General features: G+C 43.3%; 1 long non-coding RNA gene across 2 annotated transcripts in view; it reads right to left on the reverse strand.

Moving 5' to 3' along the window:
- LOC140542260 (uncharacterized) overlaps positions 1-23,424 on the reverse strand; it is a 40,954-nt gene extending 17,530 nt beyond the window's left edge. The window contains exons 1-2 of one of the 2 annotated variants that reach the window (XR_011977992.1): positions 23,113-23,424; positions 7,020-7,110 (exon numbers count right to left, since the gene is read on the reverse strand). This is a non-coding gene — a long non-coding RNA (uncharacterized lncRNA). Of the gene's footprint in view, positions 1-7,019; positions 7,111-20,678; positions 20,996-23,112 lie in introns of those variants that run through there. The other variant, XR_011977991.1, reaches the window with a different exon arrangement.
- Between the last annotated feature and the right edge of the window lie 2,772 nt (positions 23,425-26,196).

The raw sequence follows: 26,196 nt of genomic DNA on the forward strand, positions 1-26,196 counted from the left end.
TGAGTGGGCCTAACTTTGCGGGAGGAGGTGTGTGAACCCTGTAATGCGTTTCAGCTCTGAATCCACTCAGAAAATCAGCACCCTATAATCCCTTACATTGTGTTGCATGCAAAAAAGATCCTCCATATCCGCGTGGTAGAGATGGCCAAGGAGCGTGCACGCTCACACACGCACACACACACACACACACACACACACACACACACACTTACATACTAAGAAAACCCATCTTACATTAAATCATGTGAGCATACATTTCCCCCTATAGACAGACATAATAAGAACAATTTGTATTATATGACTGTATATTGTCCTCCCACACACACACATGCATATGTATGCATGTCCGTGCACACACATACATACACACGGCTTGAGACAGTTCAATTATGCCTTTCGCATAGAGCTTGTATACATACACACATGTGCATACGCATATGCATGTATACACAGACACACACATATTTAATCTATAAATACGTACACACATTTGTGTGCTTGTTTCTGCATGTCTGCGCACACAGTAAGAAATCTTTATACATTAAAGTCAAGTGAATATATAATTGCCCATTTGCCCCCTCAAATGCACACACAAATGCATGTACACATACACTCACACACATACGGAATAAAGCTTAAGTGTACAAACATACAACACACACAAATGCGCACATACATATTCCGATGTTCATGCATACACACTGGCATGCTCTTCGTATTCCTGCCTCTATTTTGTCCCCCTTCCCCCACTCTCGTGCACACACACACACACACACACACACATACATGTGCACACGTACATGCAAACCTCACCCACATATACGCACACACACACATGGCGCAGGGCAAGGTGTAGCTCATACCACCCAGGAAATTAACTTGACATTTTATGGAGACCAGAAGAGGGGGCCAAAAAATATATATATAAATAAATAAATATATGAGGAGGGGAAAAAAACAGGAAAAAAGAGCAGCCGCGGTGCAGATAGCTTAAAGCTGCTCCTGAGTCGGCCAAGGCTTTCTGCGGATCTGCAATGCAGACGGGCGCCGGGGTGGCCGCGGAAAATGAGCTTTTCCGTTTTTGCGCCCACCTTCCTCTGGAGACGACGCCTGTCGCTTTCTTTCTCTCTCTCTCTCTCTCTCTCTCTCTCTCCTCTCTCTATCCCTCTCTCTAGCCGTCCCTTGACAAACGCTTCCCTTCTATTTTCATATCCAATTCAGCCCGTCCCGTTGGCGGGGGTTCCGCTTGATGTGAGGTTAACGAAATGATAGAGACGATGGGAAGGGGACAAAATCTCACCTCAGTCTAAGCTCCCAATTAGAACGATAGGCAGAGCCGACGCGAGGCGAGGGACGAGGGAGGGATTGAAATTGGGGAAGGGCCACCGCTGCCTGGCAGGCGCCATTTATTTCATGTATGCATGCGCAGGGGAGGAGAGAGAGATGCGTTTTCATATTGTCTCTGTCCTCACACACACGAGTGCACACACAGCAAAAAGCAAAATGCCCAATGTTGGGTTCGCCATTATCGTGTTCATTTGTGTCTGGAGGCTAATTAAAGTGTAAATTCAGCACTGTAGGTGTTGACATCTTAACCTTTTGAACCCCAGGTTTATTATTCTGGTATTAGTCCTGTTATTAATGCAAAAACTACTATGAATTATTATTGGGATGAGCGTGTTTTGCGGAGTCCCGCAAGGGTCTATTTTAGGGTCTATGAAATTGATGTTAATTATGAGAGTAATGCGGTTATAAGGGTAAACGACTGAAGTGTAGGCCTGCGTACAAGGTTTAAAGAGAAAGGACTCTACACTTATTACTCATTTAGTATCTTAAAACTCATTATTTGCTAACTGCTGTACTACTCTGTACCAGTAAAATCACAGGGTTGTATGAACCCTTGCAGTGTTCATTTGTTTACAGCTTCTAATTAAGTGTTAATTCAGCACTGTAGATGCGGACTTAAACTGCAAACTTACTATTGAGTGTGTAATTAAGTATGAGTTTTATTAGTCACTAACTACTGTATGACTCTTTGCTACTAAAATCCACAGTGTTCGTTTGTTTTCAGCTTCTTGTTAATGGTTAATTTAACACTGTACGTGTTTCCCTCTAAAAGTAAGACTTGTTCATTTTACGATGTATTGTCTAATGAATGTACCACTACTATGAATTATTCAATGAGTAGTTCAAAGTGTTAATGGGGAAATCCAGTATTAGGGGATTTTGCTGTGCACACACATTGTTTTTATAGAGTGCAACAAAGGGGAACTGGGAGCATTTGTAGGTCTTACATGTATTATCTGTATGTATATAGGTAGGAATGTATATAATGAGTATAATGAGAATGTAGTTTTTCCTTAAGATTAACCCCTAACTAGTCTAATACAGATACCTACACCCAACATCAGCTAAAGTGCTATCCTTAATCTTATTAATCCTGTTAACCTTATTAATCAAAAATAAAGTGTAAATAAACTGTCCAGAGTCTCGTTTTCTACCCTTTTTTAAATAAAACCTGAGCTTTTTCTTCTAAAAAATGCACAAAAAATAAGCACACACCGGCTCCTTTCCTTGCTGCTCACAGCTCCAGAACCACCCAAATGCAGTCTGTCATATCTGAGATGGACGTGGTGATTTTAGGTCAGTGTTTCTTACTGACCCTATCTTTATGGTTCCATTTGCTCTTTGCACAGCGCAGCCGAAGAGAGTGTGTTTCTTGGACGTTTGCGATTTCGGTCTGAATGACCACATTCAAATGGAGCCACAGCAAAGGAGCATGAATTAATTTATCATCTTAACCCCCTCCCCTTCTCTTCCTCCCTCTCTTTCTCTCTCTCTGAAGCACACACACACACATACACACACACACACAAACACACACAGACACACACACACACACGCACACACGCACATAGTCGTCTGTCTGGAGCATCTCCATGGCTGGATCCTGCTCTATTAGACATGCAGGAATGTTAACATCATTATGCATTATTGTAAGTGTCTGTCTATGCTTTCCCACCCCAGCCCCCTCTTTTTCGCACTATATTGTGTCTGAGGAGAGGCCCAGATGAGAGCCTGTGTTTGTGTGTGTGTGTGTGTGTGTGTGTGTGTGTGTGTGTGTGTGTGCACTCACACGCATACACGTGTGCCCCCCACACATCACAAATGTAGCATTGTGCCTTCTGTCTGGGGAAGGGCATTATTTTAACAGGCTTTCATGTGCTGCCGCACACAAATCACTGATCTTTCTGGATATGGAAGAAGTCCCAAACACACACACACACACCTATGTAACAGTGAACTGCAGTTGCACTGCAAAAAGCAAAGCGACTTGCAGATCACATTGCAGACTACTAAGACAACGAGACGCAAACATTAATCGCTCCAGATTGCACAATTGCTAGTATTTCCTCATGGCAGTGGTTACCTATTAGTCAAACTAGACCTTCATAAAAACCCCTATTTTTTTCTACTACAAGTACCATCACTGGAGCGATTTTCATATTGTTCGTCAGGCAGGGAGGTCGTGAGGTCTAGAGCTGCTTATTTGGTAGCATAAAAAGTCATTAGCATGCATACGAAAAGTCATATTTAACGTCCAAACGCTGGACTGTGTTTTTTCTGCAGATTGGACCTCGAACCCTTAAATGGACGTGTGAATAGATTTGCTTTAATAGTATTTGAGAAACTCCCATTATTCTAATGTGAAGCAGACCCCACCCCCCTGAATGAGCTACAATGTTCAGGTCTGTATTAATACTAATATTAATTTGGTGGACCTACATTCGATGTCTGGAAAAGAAAGGTTCCCTAAAGACTTTTTTAAAATAAGCCTTTTTTATATAATTGAGATATGAGAAGATATTACAGTATATACTTCTAACAGCACTTCCCAGACAGGAAGACAAGACCTGATCATGAACCAAGCATATACAAAGTGCTTTTGTGTGAAATTATGAAACGAAAAAGAAAATGGAGGCCGGGGTGACGTGAGTCGATTGCCAAGCGTAAAGATGTGATCTCAGGTGCCACGGCTTGTGCATTGTCTTAGGCAAAGACCATCTCGGTCGGCTAGAGGGATATTAGCATGCTAGCGGCTCGCCTGGCGAGCGTCGGGAGGGGCCGATGCAAAGCAGGTGAAATTAACATGACCTCTTACAGCCTTTAAACTTCATCCCCGGCATATTCGGGGTGGGGATATTTAAAAACGGCACGGAGATGGAAATGACCGTTTTGCCAAAGGTAAACAGCGAACCCCTTTGCTGTGCGCCTCCCTTCTTCTTGGCGTCATCCGCTGCTTCGCCTCCCCTTCCCTCTAGCTGCTGGCGATTTGCATACATTTGCATGCATTTTTGCTATGCGCATAGCCTTTGTTCTCAGTCTAAAACGATGATGCGGGTTAAACTCCGCCAACGCATGCTGCTGTTACACACCCCGCCGTATACTGCTACTTGGATATTTAATGAACGCAATGCTGCTCTATCATCTTTAATTATATATCCCACCAACTGTCTTTATTTATTTTCCAAAAGAAGACAAATTTAAACATGAATTAGGATCAAAAGCTGATCCTCCCCTCTCTTCTTCTTCTTCTTCTTCTTCATCATTTTCTTTTTTTGAGAGAGTGTGTTCAGAAATAGGCAGGGATTGAAATATGCCATGTGTGTGAGTTGTAGACTGGGGCAGGACTGAAGCCAGGCATGAAATGCGAAATTATTCACCGAATATGAAAAATTGATATTACCAATGAAATTTGAATCATTTATACAAAACACCACAAGACATAGATGGGTATGCTTTACACACTGTTAAAGTGTCCCCATCGAAGGCATCTCTAATTACAGCATGTGCTGCAGGCACTATTAGCGTATTTTTCAATCATCTGAAAACGTACACCACATAAAGCAGGAGTGTCTAGAGCTCTCTGCCGGCCAGGGCGTGGGCAGACATGTGGCACGCTAGAATCTATTGTCCTCGTGGGCGCTTTTTCCTGCACCCATGGCTTACTGTAATCACGCAATCGCAGACGCGGGCCTTCATTAGCTCCTCAGGGCTAACACTAATCACACCCCAGCGAGGTGCGTGCAGGGAAGGAGGTGCTCGCTATGCATAAAAGCAGCCAGGGCTGAGGCTGCGCACGGCCGATAGACTGGAGAGGCGTGATGATGGCGGGCTGATAGCATGCATGCTAGTGCTAGCACGCTGAATTTGGAAAATGCATGTGGGAGAACTCCTAATAGGGGAGACCTGAACTGATTGGAGAAAGCTAATCGTGGGTTTTGTACAGGTCTATGTGAGCTAGTATGTTACATTTAGAGATTTCTAGAATGGAAAGAACATCTTAGACCGCACATACTTAGACATGGACATATACACCACCATATATTGTTAAATTCATGCAAAAAGCTTGTATCTGTTGAGGTACTTTGAATCTGGTAGTTGTTCTTTATATTATGTCCACATTATATGATGAATGGACCAATAGTAATGCACAATCCACAATGACTTATAAAACCTTTGTACATTAAAGTTGCCATTTTGGAGAGACAAGATGTTTGCTAGACAGCAATTATATAATGATTAAGCCACAGTCTGTAGTAATACGGATATGTTTTCTCCCTTGGAAGTCTTTCACTTCATAAATACTTGTTGGTTAAAAAGCTGCATTTCCACAGTGTTCAACTTGTATTTGAATAAGAGCTGACCTCTACTCTAAAAACATAACCCAGTCTTAAGGCTGCAGGCAGGAGGGCTTGTGGTTTTCAAAGCTTGACCGAGCTCTACATTCTCACTTTAATTGGCTTTAAAAGCACATGTCCAACCAGCAGCGTTGGTAATTAACATCCAGTGTCGCTGTCTGCTGAGCTGACTTCTGTAACTGAACCACAGGCTCTTTCAGTTCTTCAGAATAGCATCATATACTGGGTTACTCTGCCTAATGTTACATTCATTCACACAGTCATAAAAACAAAAAGCACTGGACTTCATTGCAGTAATGAATTTGAATGCTAGTTCTTTATGGTGGTACCATTAAAGTATAATACAGCGATGTTAACCTCTCAAACCACAGGACTTATTTTTAATTATAGCGTGAGATTATTATTCTGTAATTAAAAAAACAAACAAAAAAAAAAAAAAAAACAGGGCAAATTGGTTGAGTCATTCCGGAGTTGTAAGAGTAAGGAAGGCACATTGTCGGTTCAATGCATTTTAATTGTATGTCCACAGTTTCAGTGTGATGCATCCTACACATGCTATGCAATTTAGTCCTAAATTAACACAGTAATGCTAAGCTGGATGATGCTAGGCATGAGTGTGGGACATACAATAGACTAAAATAGCATCTCCTGAGTCTATACATCTCTCTGAGGCAGCTTAGCTCTCAGCTGGATGGACTACATTGGTTTAGAATGTGTCTTAGTCTGTTAAACAAGTGTTCGGGAGCAGTGATAACTGTTAAATTTACCATGCTCTTTGTTAACTAGCCGCAGGCATGAATTGCATAGCCCCCCGCACACACACTCAAAAACTCTAAAAAGAGACAAAAATAGAAGAAACAACCATATGTTTTGCTAGTTGAAAGGTTTATTGTGTTGCTACTGTTTTCATGTTTCACTTTAAGCCAAACTATGGTTTGGTTAACATTGGTTAATAGTCTGGCTCTACACTTTCCCAGTAATTTTATGAAGACTACTGTAGCTATATCCAATAAATATTTTCAGTACCAATTTTGCACGATGCATGTTGAGTGGGTAATGTCCCATAATTGTGGATTTATTTAACATCAGATTTTGAGACTAACTAAATAGTAGACTGAGGTTTGCCTTTTTAGCAAGTGTGAGGTTATAAAATTGGAAATTATTTAAACATAGTTGAAACATTTGTATCTTTGAAAAGTGTTTGAATTCTCAGAGTAAGGTAGTTATAACAACTAGTGAAAATGTGGATTTTTGTGAAAACTTCTTACCACAGGGCACTAGATTTTTTTTTTCTTTTCAGATTTTTATTGAACTCACCTTATACTGGTTTTATTGGGAGATAAAGTAGCCAGCTCCATTTGGCCTCCTCTCTCTTCCAGTGGTGAGTTACTGTCATATTTCCCAGCTCCTGCAATACAAGAAAAAGAAATAGAATTCATAAATATTTTGCATTTCAAAGCTATATAGCCTAACATTTCTCGTTTGGGATGATCTCTCTTGGCCTTTTACAGCTGATGAAGGTAAAACTGAGAAAATAGAACACTTCCGATGGTGCAGCTTGCTTTCTGATTGTGCACAGGTCCCAATTTAAAGTTCTGAAGCTGAAATAGTCTTTTTAAATATACTATATATGCAAGACTGTCACCTCCAAACATCTTCCTGGCTGATAGTTCCCCAAAGCTCATCAGCTGTGTACATTCTCTGGAGTCAAACACATACCCAAACACACACACACACACACACACACACCGTCCATACAGTGCTGTCCTCTTAAAATACAGGTTCGGTCACATGCCTTTAAAGATAAAGGTCTGTAAATGGCTCTGGGCCTGGACATATGTACATTAACTGGTATAGAACCTTTGTTTTACATGTGGAGGTTAACTCTTTAACAACTGAAATAACCTGAACTACATTACAATATTACAAAACACTAAAAATCTCAAAAACTCAAGAAATTGTTGTAATTGTTATTTGATTTGTTTATGAATTAAAATTGTTTTAATATGCAGGTATCTGACAGCGATATACCTTTGAACTACATAATGCCCATCCTTGGTAAACTTTTTTCAAGACATACATTATTCAGAGCCATAGTATGTCTTTTTTGCTTGTCTTCACAGCACGTTTTGATCTCTAAACCGACTCAGATATAGTGCAGGCTATGTCCATGTGGTGGTGGCTTTCTTCTAGCAGATGTCAAAGGAAGAAAGACAGCTGTCAAGTTTTATTAAGCTACTGTGATAGGCGGGCCACTGGTTAAACTGGCTGAGTTCTCTGGGCCAGTGGATACTGGTCTGACATAAAGCCATTTTAGGTGTTAGTAATCATTTCCTTCATTTTTCATAACGAAAGGGATTATAATTGTGGAGGTTTGTTCAGACAAATATGCTACAGCTCTACAGCTCCTTTTGAGAGCCCTAGTTCCTTAATACACGTTAATTGCTGCTTTATAGCATCTAAATAAGCACAATAGCGCTTCATGACACTTGATTTCACCTTATCGAGTAGTAAGATTATAAGCAATTCTATAAAAGTGGTGTTTTTATGGTGTAAAGTAAGAAGATTTGTTCTAAAAAGAAATTAGTTCATGTGTAGCTAAAAAGGTCACAAGGTCAGCTGTTGTGTAAAATTCACTTTAATGAAAACCATTAATGCATACAAAAGCAATGAGATGCAGTTTTTCATTTCAGTTTTGCAAAAATGTGACAAATACACTGTTATGAGGCACTGTTGATGGAATAACTGTTTACCAATAAAGCCCCAAATAAATTGAAGGGTTTTGCTCTGTGACGTCAAAGGCCAAGAGAGAGTCTGGCACCGTTGTTTACACCGGACCCCGGCTATATTCACAGAAGCCGTACCCACATTAGTCACAACAGCTACGATGCACTTCCTCTCTCATGACATATTTCCTGTCCCTGCTTATAATTGGATGATGCTGAGCCCCAGTTTCTCCAGAAAAAAAAATAAAGCAGTGACAGTTCCCCTGCAAACTGATGAGGGGAAGCGCACCAGTACCGAATCAGCTAAGCAGGTCCGAGTGTGTCTAGCCTGCAGAATCTGTTTTTCAGGGCAAAAGCAAGCTGCATTTTTTTTTCCCCCGCTCACAGCGTTGGCAGCCTGTGAGACCACCCATCCCCTCCCCCCCAACGGTTCCACAGCCTGGGTGTCTGGAGTTATTGCGTCTCCCTGCCAGCAGCCCAGCCCTGACAATCAGCGGCTACTGGGCTGTACGAGGGGCGACTGGTCTAGCATGGAACCAGGTATGATTCCCCTACTGACAGTCTGCATCTCGTCTGCCGGATGAAAAACGAGAGCTGCGCGCACACACACACACACACACACACACACAATACACATACATATATTCACAGACGCAGTGCATGGATCATGTTCAGATCCAAACAAAAGCACTTGGCGACCATTTCATAAAACACATCAAACCGTAGTTGAGTAATCATACGTCTAGGGGGAATAGCTTTGTGTAACAGCTGGGCAGTGAAATCAGTCTTGTATTTTTCACTGCACTGGACAAAGAAGCAAACCTTGCAACCTTGCATATCATCACTGTTGTAACAAAACATTCTATTATTTTCATTTGTCCTGGGATCTTTAACACAGAACGTTAATAAAGAAGTGTAAAGCAAATTGACGAAGTGGCGATTTGCACCTGCACTGGACGAAGAAGCAATTTGCCCTTGCATCATAATAACAAAACAGCAACCTAAATTACCGCGCATTATGATTTCAGCCGTTCTGCAAAACACCAGATTGACCAAAGTACATTACACTCTGACGTCTGTTCTATTCAGAAAGGCGTGAAAACAATTATGGCGATGCGGTGTGTGTGATTGTGTCTGGTCGGTTCCCCTTTGGCCACCCTCCATGCCCCGCCGACTTATTTCCGTGACGTGCCGAGTGCAGGAGACTCCCTCATCTGCCTTTATTAGCCGCTGACAGGCCTGGTCTAACTCATGCAGGAATTTAATTACACTCTTCTCATCTCTCCGTCTGGGGGTGTTCCACACATAAGGTGTGCGAGTGAGTGAGAGAGAACGAGATGGAGAGAGAGAGACAGAGAGGGAGCGTGTATGTGTGGGTGTGTGCGAGGGGGAAGGACAGAGTTTCGCAAACACCCCGGCAGCACACTTTCACACTAATTAACACTATTCAGACTTCCTGGTAGTGCGACCGCGAGATGTAGTGGAGAGGATATTTACACGCACGCAGTCCCCCCAGCCGACCGGAGAGCGCATTTGAAGATAAATGTGAAAATGTATAAACACACGTAGGTGGAGCAAACATGCAGGGTTTTCTTGGGAGATGTACCCTCTCCTGATTACAGCAAATGACCCATCTACCAACCAGTGATGCTGCTTTTAACCCCTCAAACTGCAGGCTTATTCACAGATGTACCTCGAGAAGGCTTTATTCAGTAACCACCATAAAGAATTTCATAACTAGAAAACTACTATGCAAGTGAGCTGAAGTGTGGACCCACATCAGGGCCTTTAAAGTTTAAGGGCTTAAAGGGTTAACGTCATCACTGATCACCACGTGCAGCAGCCCATGCGATCAAAAGCCTGGCTCTGTCGAAAAGGTGAATTACACTAACCCACTCAGGCTGGAGAGCATGTACTAGAGCTGTCTGGCCAATGTGTCCATGCCTCGCTGCCACTTCCCCCCCATGTGAGACCTTGTCTTCTCCGTAGCTCCCTTCAATGCTAAATTCAGAGGCCTCCAAAGAAGCCCATTACCGCATGACCGTAGGTGTGAGCGCCGGTGGTAAAACCACACAGCGCACATTCCAGGAAGAGAAGCAGAAAATGAAGCCCATGCTTTGTCTGCACTTCCCTGCTCCTGTTCACCTCTGGCAATTACCTGGGAGAGCTACAATAGTGCCTGGCCTTGGTCTTTACATCTCCATGCATAGGACGTAGGAGATATGCACCTATATCCTTTTTTTTGCTTCCCCCTCATCATTCCTTTTCGCCACCTAACTTCACTTAGAGATGCTCTCTGTGCTTGCGCGGCCCCTTTTGTTGTACGCCTGCATTTTGCACAATTGAATGCGAGCGCCGCGAATCCGCATTTTGTAGAAGTGTGTGCACGGGTGGATGCGGGAGCCGAGCATTAGGGCTCATTTCCTGCACGCTCCTGCACAGCACTGCCATGAGGGCTTGTGGAGATGAAAGCGAAATGCAAATGGCGCTGGCGCACGCCACTGCCACCCGTTCTAAGCAGACACCTTTGAAATAATTAAGACACTGTAGTGGATGGGGCCCAGGGGAAAGAGCGAGCAGCTTCTCGGCTTCAAATGGCCCATGATGGAGAGAAAGAGAGCCGCGACAGGGCTCAGACTCTGATGCCAGACTTGAAACTATATAGTTAAGGAAACAGGGTCTGTTAACCACTTACACCCTAAGCACCCATACTTGGGCCTAGATAGTTCCACACTTTTTGTAACTACGTGACTTGCGTAATTACTGGACAATTCGTAGCAGTCTTAAGATTAATACCCAAAGCTTAAGTCTAGGGTTCAATGAGTTAAGGCTGGTACTATCCTCTTCAAGACCTAGTCAATGTCAACAAAGCTCCTAACAGTATCTGGTAGCAAGCGCCATCTATTAGCGATATGGGCGTGCCGTCGTCATCTTTAGCATAAGTCAGATTAAAGTCATGTGGATTTGAATATAGATGTAATGGCTTACCCAGGTCCTAGCCACAGGCCACGGCTCGGCACAGGGCGAATAAATATTCATTCAGAATTTCCAGAGATCGCACGGAACCATAGATGAATATGGAGTCGCGATAAAGCGCATTGGATTCCTCCCTGTGTTGGAGGATGGCGCGAGTGTTGCTCCGGATAAGGTGCGGCCACCGCTCGCCATGAGCCATTCGCATATGTAGCTGATAGTAATGGAGGGGTGGGCCAGCCTGTGCATGCAAATGAGCCACTCAGCATGCACAGCATCGTGCGACAGAGGCTAATTTTGTAATTGTAACGCGAGGCTGCGCCAGCGGACATTTTAGGTCTACCCTCTTCTGCGTGCTCACCACTGCCTAAGCCCTTTAAGATGGTGGCACCTTGAAGGAAGCAGTGCTGCTGAACTCAGGCAGCCCCAGCCTTCTCCTCTGCCCTGGATCACGGGCAGATTGAGGGGTACCCTCTGCCTACCCTGAGCTCCACCATCAATTTTTAATCCCCAGTCCTTCTAATAAGGATATTAAGTGGGCAGCTCTGGGCACCCCGCCCCCACCACCCGCATATATGCATGAAGCGGCGCTCATCAAATCTGCATAGAAGGCAGTAATTCGAAGGTAAGCACGGTGATGTGGAGCACTTGCCGTTTTCGGTGCGTGACGTGACAGGTGCAGGCCCTTAAATCATTTAATTGCGGCCCAGTGCGTTTGCATACGGCACTCGTTCAAAAACAGCATGAAGCCATTTTGCACCGTATTCGAGAAGCTCGCCAGCATTCAAATCGGCTCTTGTTCGCTCTGTTCCACCTGAATTTACCACCAAAGCTCATTAGGCCTTTGGTATGGTTGCCTTTTAAGCAGTGAATACTGTTTTACAAAAGGCTATTTATTTGTATGTATGTGTAATATTTCCCACTAAAAAAAAAAAGAACTAAACAAAACAATATATGTATATTTTAATGATCTTAACCATGGCTTTTTGCTTTACACGAACAGATTGCATTACCTTTTAAGAACAAGCCTACGCTCTGCTGATGGTTATTTGTAATTAATACAGCTCAATAATTCATTGCCACGAAATATATTATTTAGACTTTTTCATCTGACAGGTTTGAAGGGTATTTCAATGCAATTATAGTAATTTATTTATAACACGAGGGCATTTGCATAATCTGAATTCAGCAGACCGCAGCAGAATTCAAATGGACAGTCTGCCAGGCAGCCAGCCAGCCAGGAGGGTTCACTTGAACACTGTAAAATCAGCACTAACGTTCATACAGCCTCGCGTCTGTGCTGTGCTCTCTGTATTTGTGCTTCAGAGCAACGCTCATTCTGAAATTTGCACGATTACACGACTGTCAGCATTTATTAATAATTAGCACCACGCAGCAAAGTTGGTGTAGTGGAGTGACGGATATTTAGGCTAGAACAACGTACGCATCTTAAAAAGAGCTAAATCATTCATTGGGCCTTTAGCAAGTTTGGCTCACCTGCTCAGTATGTGTTGAGCGTTAGAGCCGATTTAAAGCTCTTAGCATGAGTTGCCTTTATCTCTTTCTAAGAGGTGCTTCCAGGGAATGTAATTAATACTAACACTGAAAAGAACAGGCTGAAAGCTCAACTATCAGCTATCTGAGAAAGCTGTGTGAGTGTGTTGGGGGCCTTGGGTTGGTGGGGCGGTTGTTCATTTAGGAGAGTGCATAACTAGAAAATTTTGTAAGACCTGAAAGTAATTAATGCTCCCACTTATGATTGACCTCTATTTCTAATATATATATATATATATATATATATATATATATATATATATATATATACACATATATTCTCTGGTTCTGAAATGCCTGCAGTGTTCTTCTACAGTATGCTTTGAGACACGAAAGAGGGTCCCTTTAAATGTAAAACACACACACACACATGCACACATGCACACACTTTGCCTCACTCTCTAGTGTGATGAATCAAGATTTGACCAGAAGTAGATGGAGCACAGGGCGTTGTGTAACACACGTTGAGGAGGCGAGTGACACACATAGCTATTATATGCATGCATGCTTTCTCTCTCTTTCTTTCTCTCTCTCACACACACACACACACACATGCACAGAGTCTCACATTTTGATCTAGCCCCGACTCATTCATACCGAATCAAGGCTTAACTGAGATACACATACCGCTCATATGCACATGTGTACACACTCTCACACACCGCTAACATGCACTCTGTGAGCTCACCTCCTGTTGCCACAGCGACACCAACCAATGGGAGAAGCAAGGTACATGTGACAAGGACCTGTGAAAGGAGGGGGGGGGGGGGGGTCTATACACAGCTTCTCACCGAATTCTGCTTGTTTAAGACATCTACTCCAGACCGGCGAACCACTTGGCTTCGAAACTTACAGCACTAAACAGTCACCTAGCCCCAACTGACTTAGGGCTTAGGTGGTCTGGAGTAGAGATGTCTGAAACAGGCCCACCGTAAACCGGCTACACTTCCAAAGCACAGACACCTGCTCAAAAAGCTGAGAGCCTCTTGAACACAGTAGAAAATGCATTTACCATGATAATACAGCTTCTGAGGTATGATATATATGCCCACAGGGAAGCATGGTTCAGCTTGGTTCCTTCCACTAGTCACTATTTAAAAGCAGAGTGCAAAAAGTAGGCCTCAGACCACAACCAGCACCTTAACCAGCACCCAGTACACTTAAAAATAAAGGTGCTAAAATGGGTTCTTTGAGCGATGCCATAGTATGAATAGAAGGAATTGTTTAGAGGAGATATATGTGTGTGAAGAACCCTTTAAAGGTTTAAAGAGCTCAATGTAAAGGTTCTTCATATTTAACTCTCTTGTGTTTTAAAAGCGTTATTTTTAAGAATGTAATACTATAATACTCCCCTATAACCTCAATTTCATCCATATCTTAAATACTATATAAAAAAGAAGGCATATATCCTGGATATATGATTGTCTAGAAGAAATAACCCAGAGGTATCCGTTCACATTGATCATTAAATACTGTTCGCCATCGCCAACACTTAGTGCTTATTACAGGCTAGTGGAGACCCCCCAGTATCAAAGCCAGCGCAGCAGAGCAGCCCAGACTGGAGGCCTTGCAGTTGAGGGAAGCGGAGTAGTCCAAAATATGAAGATTGCTCACCCAATGAATACTGATAAGCTGCCTCGGTCGCCATGGTTATACAACTCAACCAATCAAAAGCCAGGAATTTTTTTCCCCTGCACTGTAAATGTGCCCAAGACACACACACACACTCTCTCTCTCTCTCAGTCTCTCTCTCTCACACACACACACACACACACAATCAAGCAAATCCTTCACACACAATAGCCTACTCAGTGAATATTCATACACTTACAGGCCGTCCTAAGCTTTGTAAGCCACATACATAACACAGCTCCCATATTCACATCATCTGAGCACCAGAAGATGGCAATCTTTATCTCATTTCTCGCCTTTAAAAAAAAATTCAAGGCGAACCCAAGTGAAATTAAATCTCCACCGAATCTTATATGACAGCTATGAAAAGCACCTGGCAGGAATAGATCCTCATAAACCTGAACTGGAATTCCAGCATGCGTTTTTTGCGATTTTATTTATTTTTTTCCCCCTTCCTTTTTTTTTTTTTTATCCTAAGGAGCATGTCACACCAGCAGCTCTTCCACACAGGCCACATACTGTCTTTGCGGAATGCTGATATCCTTGAGAAACGTGACCCATTTCTATCACTCAAAGCATGTGGCACTGCAATAATGAAAGACTACTTCAAATATGATTTGCAGAGATTCCAGACCACTCACAACCTTTCTGCAGTACATCCCTGCATTAAATTGCAGCGCTGACATTTTGAATAGATTGAGTGACTTTCTCACCCCTGTGACTACAAGGCTTGCTTTGAATGGGAGAAAAGGGAAGGGCTGGGAGAAACATACATAAATAAACTAATAAATAAATAGATAGATACATAGATAAACACAAAGGTAAATGATTACGCCGGGTGTTTAAAAGAAGGAAGGAACACTGAATATTTCCTACACCTACAGTCTGAAGTTAGAAGAGTTTTTTTTTTTTTTTTTTTTTTTTAAATAAGGCATTAGGTTTCTCTAGAGGAATAAAAAAAAAGGTAGGCCACCCTTCTTCACTCCTCCTTCACAAGTGCAACACAGCGAGGAAATTTAGCTCCACCACTTAACTCGGTTCAAGTTCTTAACACGACGCTGACATGCGGAGTCCTGAAAACAATGACATTCATTCAGACGACTTGCAGAGGAGATTTTCACTGGGCGCTGAATCGCGCTTATTCAGGGCTGTTCTCCGAGGTATTGGCTAATGGCGCAATACTGGAGGTTTGTCTGGATAAGAGACACTCGCGTTTGTCTTCGTTTGGGCAAAAGGAGGCGAATACGTATGTTTTTCGTGTTCAATGAGGTTTAAAGTTTAGTCTAGGCTCTAGATTTAACGCCTGCTCACGCTATTATTATTATTAATAATAATAATAATATTAATAATACTTCGTATAATATAAAATTATTTATACTGTTTATATTATTTATTTCAAATGTAACGTTATATATCCCAAATGACTCTTTTTTTTTTTTTTTTTTTAACAAACGTGATAAGCCATGAAATACGTTTAGATTTTTTCCACCACCAGAATTTCGTTATAATTTCTACAAATAATATTCCTAGTCCTATTAAAGGTAACCTACTGTATAAACAAGCTCCGAACACGACCAGCCGAGCAGATTATATTTTAAGCGGTATGCAGTTGTGATAATAAGCACTATAAAAAAAAAAGGGGTGACGGCCAAATAAAAGGAAATAAAAGCGAGGGAGAGGAGAGAAGAGAAACTCTCACACTTCTCAAGTTCAAACACAAATGCCAGCACAATGGTGGGTGATGTCATCTCTTTACCCCGGCCCGCTTTAGTCTGCAGCCTCCAGAGGGGAACAATACAGCAGCCTACTTTAATACAGAATTAGAAAACGCTAAACACAATAACACACACACACACACACACACGCACACCGGCACGCAGGCCTCGTGGGAGCCAAGCTGTGCGCAAGGCCTGCAGCATCACCGGCTCGCGCGTTGCTGCTGCTGCTGCTGCTGCTGCTGCTGCTCGTCCACGGGCCCAGTCAGTCTCTGCACTCTCGCTTCTCCTAAAGGGATGCAGATGAGTCTGGTGCACTTGACGTCTTTTCATGACCTGTGTCGCCCCCCTCTGTCTCCCCCTCCTCCAAACCCCCCCCCCCCCCCCCTCCCGACCCCTCCAGCTCTGTCTGTCATATCCGCGTTGGCCTATGGCGCCGAGCGTGGGAACGGCAGCGGCCGCCCGTTCACAGCTCCTGCGCTCCGTTTAACGGAATCCATTAAAGAAGGAGCGAGACCCCCTCACACACCCCACATCCCCCCCCCCCAAAAAAACCCCACCAACAAACACACACCCCTCTTCAATTTTTGTCAGCTCTGTATATGTCCTAATTATACGGGTCTGGACCGACCAAGGAGAGCGAGATTAAATGAAATGAAGGGGGGGGGGGGGGGGTGCACGTGGCTTAGACTGCACTGAAATGACAGACTTAGTTGTTTTTTTTTTTGTTTTAAATAAATAAATAGATAAATAAATAAATAATAACTGGTTTGTGAGAAAGAAATTCCTGGTACATTTGTTTTGTTTTTGCAAAGAGAATTTCAAGAAAATGTCAAGAGAACTTTTCTACTGTGCATGTTTGCTATTAAGTGTCATATATGCAGTTGACTATGTGTGTCTATCCTAAATAGATGCAACTGAGTGTATGTATATATATATATATATATATATATAAATATATATACAAAAAACATAGTGTGCTCATACCCCCCCCCCCCCCCCCCGTCCTATAAAAGACCTTCCTCACTTTGCTCACATCCCCCCGGTGTGCCAAACTTTTCAGTCATATCGATCACACACTTCTTCTTTTTTTTTTTCTTTCATAAACGTCATTGTTATAAACGTCATTGTTATCAACGTCATTATAAGTCATGAAGGGTCCAGAGAGGGTCCGATGAGCCTGGAGGCAGTTTTTACTTTCGGTTATCTAGCTTTATGACGACCAGCACACTCATACAGCTAGATAACCAAAGATAACAACTCGCTTCCAAAATCCGCGCCAGTAATCCAGTAATCTTCCTCTTGAAAGTGGGGGAAATCCACACGGCCAAGTTGAGCGTTTCGTACCAGTCACGGAAATCCTCCATTATCAACTCGTCCAGCGTTGTCCTCGTTAATTAAAAAAAAAAAAAAAAAAAGCAGCCCTAAGTCCAGCAAAGTGCAGCTAAATATCACGGGTTTCTTCAAAAAGGTGAAAATTACAAAAATAAAAATAAAAATAAAAATAATAAAAATAAAAAATCACCCAGATTATAGGTTTGTAATTCCTCAGTCAACGGGTCCCTCTCGCGCCATACAGCAATATCAGAGTTGGAGTTGAGGCGCAGTCACACACACACACACACACACACACACACGCACGCATTCACGCACACGCGCGCACGCTCGCACTCACGCACGCGCGCTCAGGCCTTCATTAGCATTGCAGATTGGCCCTCAGTCTCTCAGTCTCGCAAAAGGCTCCTCTGGTGCTGTTAGCCAGCGGTTAGAGATCCATCAGCGGCGAGGAGCTGAGAGGACGAGATCCCTCCCCACTGTTAAAACAACAACAACAGCTAATAGTGGTGATAATCACAACAACTCAACACACAGAACTGTGGACGGAGGAAGATCAGCGGCTCGTCGCTCCGCTCCAGCCCGCCGGAGAGCTGAGAGGAGGAGGAGGAGGAGGAAGAGAGGAGGAGGAGAGGAGGATGAGGAAGAAGCAGCGGAAGACGAGGAGAGAGATTCCGCCGCGCTCTGCGCTCTGCCTCGGCTGCTAGCGGTGTATGTGAGTGTGTGTGAGTGTATGAGTGAGTGTGTGTGTGTGTGTGTGTGTGCATGATGTGAGTGTGTGAGAGAGGGAACGAGAGAGAGAGAGAGGGGAGGAAACAGAAACACGGGGGCCATCTCGGGGAGAGAGAGGAGGAGGAGGAGGAGAAGAAGAAGAAGAAGAGGAGCAGGAGGAGGAGGAGGGTGGCGGTGATGGTGGTGGGAGGGGGTGGAGGGGGGGGGGGGGGTGGGTTGTGGTAGCGGCTACCAAAAAACGTGGACCAACCGCGAGAAGGTCAAAGGTCTCGGACCGCTGGGGAGTGTTCAAGGTAATGATGAAGATGATGAAGATGATGATGATGATGATGATGTCGATGCTACCATCGCTTTCTTTTCTTTTTTTTTTTTTCTCCCTTCCCGCCATCGCGACAAAGCTGCTGTGGAGGCATGTGTTTGTCGGCGGTGTGGAGGGGGGAAAGCAAATCACCGGAGAGGCGATTAGCCGGTTAGCCGGCGCTGAGGAGAGAGATATCGACGAGCAGAGCGGCGATCTCTGGGAAGAGGGGCGATTTTGTGTGGTTTGGTAGCAGCCGATGACACATCTGAGGAAAATGGAGGTACGACGAGGTCTGCTGGCAGGTTTCTGAGAGGAAAATGATGCTGTGAGGGGAAACACAGCCTTGTAGCTACTGGAGCCTGGCCTGGTCGTGTCGTGATGTGCTAAGAGTGAGGATGAGAGTGAGGATGTGTGTGTGTGTGTGTGTGTGTGATGGAAGGTAGAAGATGTCGAAGGTTGAAGGCTTAGCGTTGTCGTTATCAGTGTTGAAGTGTTGTGTTGAAGGCTAGCTGTACAAGCAACCCTATTTGCAGTGGTTTTCCTTTAAGATGATATTTCGGGTTATTTCCTACCAAATATTTGACAAAAATAACATTTATGTTACCGTTAGAGCGTACAAGCTATAATGGGGTGTGATTGGGACTTGTTCAAAGTGGGAAACAATAAAACCGTCCCCTCATCATCACTTGTGTCCTCAATTCATTTTTGCTGCCACAGTTCATTAGAAATGACCTGAACGCCTGTCTGGGACTGGAGGCCTCACCGATCTAGTGCTACCATGGCGGGAGGAGCTCTCATTTTAAGCTATTTGTGCCATTATCCTCAACTCAAACATATCCCCTGAAGCATTTAGCTCAATTAATCGCACCGTGTCCACATAGCCAGTGTCAGAGCTGAAGTAGGCTAACATAACTGCCATCAATTTCCCACTCTCGACCCTGAGAAGATAGCCTATAATTTCAGAGCCCTAATTTTGCTCAGGTTTTTTTTTTCTTTTCTTTTTTTTTCTGGAGGGAAAAAGCCAAAATAGATTTAATTAGTTAGGTGATATGATGGATCTGTGACTGAATTGGCTCATGAGAGCGATATAAATACGGTGGCCTCCCTCACACACTTATATGCTGAAGGCCCTGAAGCGCAGTCACATTCAGGCTTGACAGAAAACTCCATCAACCAGAACCGGACGGTAGTTCATCAGATCGAATTCAACCAGCTGCAGATTTGCTTGGATTAGCTATATTATGTATGTGAACCACAAACGGTGTCTCCGAAGGGGGGGGAGAACATCACTTGAAGAACCTTACACCATCCAGGGATGTTGCATTTCCACAATTCCAACCTAATCTTGGATGCTCTCATGTAGTCACACATATTTTAGACCAGGAAATGCTGTGCTGAGGTAGAAGATATTCACAGCAGGAAAAAAAAAAAAATACCCCTGATGCATAAATATGTATATGGAAGCACGACAACCTGACTGGGTTACACCCTAGTGCATCAGGGCAGTATCAGCAACACTGGGCACAGTATCGTATTACTGAGCAGAGCCCAGAAGGCCTGTTTAGCGCAAAACACCTGATAACACTGGCTTGGAACATGGATAAGACATTGACCCTCATCCCTGTAAAACCACAGTGGGCTGGTAATTAGCTAAAATGCGAAAACCAGGCCCAGTCAGATCAGACTTGTACAGATTTATAGTGGCACCGAGATCTCTAGGAAAAGAAAAGGGCGTGTAGATTTCCAGATGCTAGGACGTCAGTCAGTAGATGTTGCCTTCAAACAGCCATCACCTCCACCACAAGCGCTCCAAAACACACACCCGTACACTGTTACACATACACACCAGCGTGCTCGCAGACACTGCAGTTGCACACACGCACGATTAAAACAAAGTGCAATCGACAGACAAACTTCGTGACTGAAACCAGTAGAAGACCTAAACCAATCGGCCTCACCGGGAAGCAGACTGGGCTTTTTTTTTTTTTTTTTGGGGGGGTGTACTCACTCTGGACGGAGGTTCACGCCGGTGTCGGTGATTAAACACGGTGAGCGGTGGTCCCACATTGTGCGCGCGATTCCCGTTCATTCCGTTTAAACTTTGCCGCTGCCGCTCAGCTCTGGTCCGGACTGCGCGCGGAGAGGCGCAGAGTCCAGGCGCGAGAGCGAATAAGCGCGAGAGGGAGAGAGAGAGAGAGAGAGAGAGAGAGAGAGGAAGACTGAGAGAGGGAGAGAGAGGAGGGGTCGAGAAGTTTCCCATAACCTATTTGTCTACAGCGCCGAATGGAAAAAGTGCACTGTGGAGCGCAGAGGGGTTTTTTTTTTTTTGAAGGGGTGTTCTGGGGTGGGGAGTTGGTGTTGGGAGAGGGGGGGGGGTTAGAATCTCTCTCTCCTTCTCTCTCTCTCTCTGTCTGTGTGTGAGGGAGAGAAAGAGAGAGAGACAGAGAGAGAGAGAGAGAGAGAAAGGACGTGCTCTGAAATTCAAACAAGTTGGCCAGCTCTTTTGTTGGCCTTGAACTGAGGAGCCATTGTTGGTGTATTGGCGTGGCCGAGCCCCCCGGTTCCCACACCGGGTTACGGACTGACTGACTGCGGTAATGAATTTGCTCCGAGCTTTTCTCCCCAACACGATGTGACTGACGGAACGCATTTATGGTCTTTAACACGGAGAGGACATTATTAACACAGAGGGGGGAAAAAAAAAAAGACTTGGGAGCAAGACAAGACGTTGAAGTTGATATGTTCAAACTATAGGTGTTGCACATTATTTTATTATTTTTTTTTTAGACCATTTTAGAACTCTATAGGCATATTAATGCACCCCCCCCCCCCCCCACCACCTAAAAAAAAAAACAAAAAAAAACACGCACAGGCAAATACGTCAAAAAATAAAGGTGCTTCAAATTTTAGTCCCTTAAATAACCATGCATTCACTTGATGTAATGTAGTAGTGTATGGGATCTGCACTCACATTAAATCTCTATTACAAACATGGTTCTTCACGGAACCAAAGGTGTTTTTTTTTTTCTGTGGCCAGAGATCCATTTTCAGGCACCTTCATTTTTTTTTTTAGCAAGTGGTATCCCCTAACCTGCGCAATATTTGCACGGTTTCTTCATTTATAAATAATGTAAACTTACAGATCTATGCCAATCCACACCCTACTCAAATAATGGCAAGTTCAACGTCAAGAATGAAGACCTATTTTTACGGATTACGGAAAAAGTTGTTCGATTAATGACGTTGCAACTCGACTGCACCCCCCTCCCCCCCCCCCATCCCTGTCTTAATCCTCGTTTATTGCACTGAAGCGCGCTCCCGTTAGTTCTCAGCGGCGCGAGGTCACGTCCAGTGACGTAGGCGGGTAGATCCGCCGCGCGCAGCCATATTTAAATACATCAAGGCAAATTAGCGCATCAAATATGCAAATCCTGCTTTCCGGAGGAGTCTCTCTGTGTGTCTCTCTCCCTCGCTCTCCTGCACCCCCAGCTCGTTCTCCATCCCCGCGAGGAGCGAAACCCAGCGCGCTTGGAGCCTCGCGGTGTCCGGAGCGAAGCGCTGAGGAAGAGGAGGAGGAGGAGGAGGAGGAGGAGAAGGAAGAGGAGGATGCGAGCGGCCGGGGCTGCGTAATGAGGCGCCGCTCGGCCACTCTCACGGCTCCCTAGTTTTAATACTGATGCATATGTAAAAGGTAGATTTGCATCTCTTTTGCATTCACGTTCTCCGCGCGCACTCTTTCTCTCTCGCGCGCGCTCTCGCTCTCGCTCTCTCTCTCTCTCTGTTTTTGGGTTTTGTTTGTTTGTTTATTTATTTATTTATTTATTTATGCAGAAGCCATGAGCGAGCGGTAGGCAGTTCATATTTTAACCATATTGATATGCATCGTTTTTTTTTAAAAATATATATATATATATTACTGTATTAGGCGCATTGTGAAACCATATAAAAGCTAATATTACATGCTTATTTAACATCGCGATATTACAGTTTATTACTGTAGATTCTTCATTCAGTAATTATTCAAATGTAGCCTCTCCGAACAAAGCCGGCGAGTCAAACAAAAGAAACAGCGAGCTGCATCATTTTCCCCGGCGGTTAAAACCGCATACAGTATCCACACACACACGCAACCGGGTCTCCGCAATGAAGCCGAATTATAAAAATGCATATTTAAAATGATAATAGCTTATAAATCAGGGGATTTGGTAAAGGAATACAGGCAGTGGGAAACGCTCCGTTTGGGCTGCTACCGTACCTGAATCAATGACACCTCGTTTGCACACCAAGCTTATTCTCTTCCAGCAAGCAGACCAGACAAATGTTAGCTGTGATAAACCTGGGAATAATTAGGGAGTCTTTAATAGTCTAAATGTTGTTGGTGGTCAATATTTATTTATTTATTTATTCATTACTTTTTATATATACAGCACTGTTAAACTCACCATTGCAGCCATCGGTAAATGCCCGCTTTTCTCTCGCCATCCGCGGCAGCTCACATTTTCACAACTTTTTTTTTTTTTTTTTTTTTTTTTAGACCAGTCCTGACCATCCCCTCCCTCTTTAGTTCCTCTCTGTAACGTGTTCTTCCCTCCTCTGTTGATCTTCTCTTCCCCTCGTTATCCTTTGCCGTTCCCGTGAGGTTCTAGCTCCCAGCACTTTCCTCACTTTCGTCCATCCTTTCGTCCGGTTCTCTCGCCCTTAAGCCCGCAGATCTATGTCCGCGGTGCAGACTGAGTTTCTGAATTTGCCCCTGTGCGCTTCTTCAGCACCCAGCCCCCCCCCCCCCCCCCCCCCCCCACCACCACTACCCCCACCACCCCCCCAAACCCTCGCACCCCCCTCTCCATCCAACCCCGAGCAGCAGGACACCACTACCATTACCATAGCCATGTACGTTGTATATTCACAACGCAATTAGAATAGAAGGCCATCTCTTAATTAATGCAATAATAAACAATCACAACTCAGGCGTCGCTTCAATTAAACAAACAGCAAACAACATCTTCTCGTTTTAAACGGCGAGATTTGACTGAGTTTACGGTTAGTTTACGGTTAGTTTACAGTGAGTTTACAGTTCCCCACTTCCTCGTTTACACCTGTTCTATTAACCGGTTCAAATGAATCTGAATGCCTCGCAGTAATTATTGCCCCGTTTGAGCGCTTTTGTGAAGAGCGGGTTTAACTCACCCTAACCAAACTACTACAGATGTGGACTTTTCGTTGATCGAAGTGGACGAAAATAGGCAGATACGAATGAGTACCAATCAGAAATGCTCTTATAATCCGTCCAGATTTATTCAAATCAGTTCCGTGGGACTGTAAGCGTGTTTAGAGCCTGATTCCCTCGACTCCCTTTTAAACGAGGCGGTTCTTCTGTCTCTCAGTGAGCTGAGCTGAAGGTAAAGGTCTGATAGTCCAGGAATCCTCTATCTATAGAACCCCCTCGATTATAATAATTCACCCGCGTCCTCTCCTGCCAAACAGCAAGTGGTAATGAAGGTGAGATTCAGTGAGTTAAATGGTTTGGTGGTCATCGTTTTTAGATATTAATACAGCTCGGTTTTAGAGGGTTGGTACCTCTGTGCTTTTGGAATAAACGGACTTCTGTGTTTTTCTACATGGACGCTGCTTTATTCGGATCGTTTTTATTAAATCAAGCGATAATTATTAAATATATATATATATATAATATTTAAATATAAATATTATAAATCTGCCGATGTGCAGGGGGACTTTCACACTACTTGTTAGAATGGTTAAAAAAGGACGAATGGTACAGAATCGTGTGTGTGTGTGTATGTGTGTGTGCATGTGTGCACATAACCCAAATATGTACAATCCAAATGTTTAAATATTCCACTTTGGGTTGTCAGGCTATCAACAGTCCATTTTTCTTTTTTGGGGGGGTTTGAGGGAGTTGTCTTGTGTATGTGTTTGTATGTATATATGTGTGTGTGTGTGTATATATATATATATATATATATATATATATATATATATATATATATATATATATATATATACATAAGATCTTTGTGTGACGTGTGTGACGTCTGTAACTGCGTACAAATATGGTGTGTAAAATTACTCTGACTTTACAGATTACCTGCGTTAATATGTCCAATATTTGCATCTAAGCACATTGTTAAAATGAGCACCCAGCTAATCCGTAGTTCGCGCTATTTCTCGCGCTCGGATTTGATCTTAGTTTTATTCAAATGAAAATCTGGGTCACTGGAAAGCTCTTGTGTGACTGGTCGCGCCCCCTTGCGGAGGATCTGGGCACAGCGAGCAAAAATCCACCAGGAAAAAAAAAAAAAAAAAAAAAAAAAAAGGAGAAAACGGAGATGTTTGACGAGCCGCAGGAGGAAAATATGAATTTCTGATTCACACTGATTCCTACAGGCAGGTTCAAAACGGATTCGACGAAATTGTGATTTTGAACAAAGCGACCTGTCAATCGACGCGAATAACCCCTCCCTCAAACGGCGGCGTATTAATTAGATGGCAGCACTTCTGAACGAACTCCTGCGTGCTCTCTTTCTCAAGTGTATGTCAGAGGCTGTGTTAGAGACTGAGCCGTGTCTTCTCACAGACCACACACACACACACACACCTGTATATATATATATATATATATATATATAAAAACCTGACTGAGCTTTTTTTTTTTAAGCGGCTCGTTTTGAAGTGGTTTAGACCCCAAACAGTGAATCACTGGAACTATTCGTAGCACGGATTAAATATTCGTTTATGTAAAATAGCCGAGCCTCTTCAGCTGACTGGAAATGTAAATCTGGACACCAGTTCAAGGCTTTCTTTCATTTTCACCAAACATTGCATCTGCTTTTATTTATTTATTTATCTATTTATTTTGATGCGCAGGTTTACGTGACTGGTGGTGACTTTAGTTAATATAGATGCGCGTGTAAAATGACCAGGCATGAGTAAACGAAGCTGCACCCAGTCTACAGATCCTACAGATCCTTACTATCAAAGATAGTCTGCAGTGGGAGTTTAATTCAACACAACACCGAGTTAATACACTGACCCTGTTCTCACCGGCTGATTTGTACGTTTATAAAAGTTCATATTAGAAATAAAAAAAAATATATATATAAAACTGTTCATTTAATAATAATAATAATAATAATAAAAAAAAAAATAAACAGTAAACAAACCAAACCAATATAAAAAAAAACCGCCCCGTGTTATTAATTAATGGGACCCGGCCAGAAGACTGCAGGAATATGAAAAGTCAGGAAGCGCGATTTAGTTAGTTTAAGAGTTTGCTGGATTTTGTTTTTGTTAGGCTTTATTTTATTAAGCACTTTCTTTATTGACGACAGATTAAACAGTCACACCTAAACCTATGTGTGGGCAGGAGAGTTTCAGGTTAATGTATATTTACGTCTAGGACGGATATTTAGCCCTGTTCTTCATAAAGAAACAGTCTGTTTATTTTCGTATATTTGCTGATATATGTATATTGCTTGTTTTATAGTTATATATATATATATTGCTTG

Source organism: Salminus brasiliensis, chromosome 20 (genome assembly GCF_030463535.1).
Source record: "Salminus brasiliensis chromosome 20, fSalBra1.hap2, whole genome shotgun sequence".
Classification (NCBI taxonomy): domain Eukaryota; kingdom Metazoa; phylum Chordata; class Actinopteri; order Characiformes; family Bryconidae; genus Salminus; species Salminus brasiliensis.